The sequence below is a fragment of the Arachis duranensis genome, chromosome 1 (assembly GCF_000817695.3).
Source record: "Arachis duranensis cultivar V14167 chromosome 1, aradu.V14167.gnm2.J7QH, whole genome shotgun sequence".
Lineage (NCBI taxonomy): Eukaryota > Viridiplantae > Streptophyta > Magnoliopsida > Fabales > Fabaceae > Arachis > Arachis duranensis.
In genome coordinates, this window is record NC_029772.3 from 71,079,334 (window position 1) to 71,080,876 (window position 1,543).

A 1,543-nucleotide genomic window follows, 5' to 3' on the forward strand; every position below is an offset into this window, starting at 1 on the left:
GTCTTCTATTTGTTTATGCACAGGAACAGAGACAAAGAACATCTCTTAGACTTTGATCCTAAACCTGAAAGGACTTTCAGGCAGCGTTTACAACAAGCAAGACTTTACAAGGCTGCTGAATCCACTATGGATCCTAGCAATGCTGATAATGCCAATATGGTAAACCCGAATGGGAATGAGCAACAAAGGAGAGTACTTGGCTCTTACTCTGCTCCTACTGTAGATCTTTATGGAAAAAGAATTGTGGTGCCTCCTATAGCTGCGAACAACTTTGAGTTGAAGCCTCAACTGGTCACCCTGGTACAATAAAATTTCCAGTATCATGGTCTTCTCCACGAAGACCCAAATCAATTTATCTCTAGTTTTCTGCATATTTGTGATATTGTGAAGACAAATGGAGTGAACCCAGAGGTGTACAAACTCATGCTCTTCCTGTTTGCTCTGAGGGATAGAGTAAAGCTATGGCTAGATTCCCAACCCAAGGAGAGTCTGGATACTTGGAACAAGGTTGTTACTGAGTTCTTCACTAAAATTTTCCCACCAATGAAGCTGACGAAGCTTAGGATGGAAGTTCAGACCTTCAGGCAGAAGGATGGTGAAACTCTTTATGAAGCTTGGGAGAGATACAAGCTACTGACTAGGCAATGCCCTCTGGACATGTTCTCCAAATGGACCCAACTAGATATCTTTTATGAAGGTTTGGGTGAAATGTCCAAGATGTGATTAGATAATTCTGCAGAAGGTTTATTGCACAAGAAGAAGACACCGGAGGAGACTATTGAGCTTATTGAATTGGTTGCTAGCAACCAATATTTATACTCATCTAACAGGAATCCTGTGAACTCTGAGGCTCCTCAGAAGAAGGGTGTCATGGAAGTATAAACTCTTAATGCTATTCTTGCTCAGAACAAGCTTATGTCTCAGCAAATAAGTCTACTTACTCAACACATGGGTGGCATGCAAGTCTCAGCTATCAACACCCAAAATTCACCTAAAGAGGTCTCCTATGACATGGCAGGAAATTTAGTGCAAAATGATAATTATGATTATGCCCAATCCTCTTCTGAACAGGTCAATTACATGGGGAGTGGTTCTAGAAATCCCAATAATAACCCCTATTTTCAAACATACAATCAAGGATGAAGAAATCACCCAAGTTTTGGGTGGAGAGACCAACCTCAGAGATATCAGAATTTCAACAATAATTCTCAGGGCGGCTTCCAATATAACAATTACAATAATCGCCAATTTCAGTCTTAGCAGTAACAACCACCTCAGAAGGTTAACTCTAAATCCCAAGAAGATTCTAATTGGGAGATGATGAGGAGTTTTATGCAGGAAACCAGAGCCTCCATTAGAAATTTGGAAGTGTAAATGGGCCAGCTTAGCAAGCAAATACCTGAGAGGTTTGCAAGTATATTACCAGGTGATACAGTGGTGAATCCAAGAGAAGATTGCAAGGTTATTCAGTTGAGAAGTGGTAAAGTAGCTGGCTCTAAGACCAAGGCCAATGAAGAATTAGTTGAAAAAGAAGCTCCAGAGG

General features: G+C 40.8%; 1 non-coding gene across 1 annotated transcript; it reads right to left on the bottom strand.

The window, feature by feature from the left end:
* Nucleotides 1-556: 556 nt before the first annotated feature.
* On the bottom strand, nucleotides 557-662 carry LOC127742996 (small nucleolar RNA R71). The gene has a single exon (XR_008004328.1). It is a non-coding gene; the product is annotated as a small nucleolar RNA R71 (small nucleolar RNA).
* Nucleotides 663-1,543: the final 881 nt, after the last annotated feature.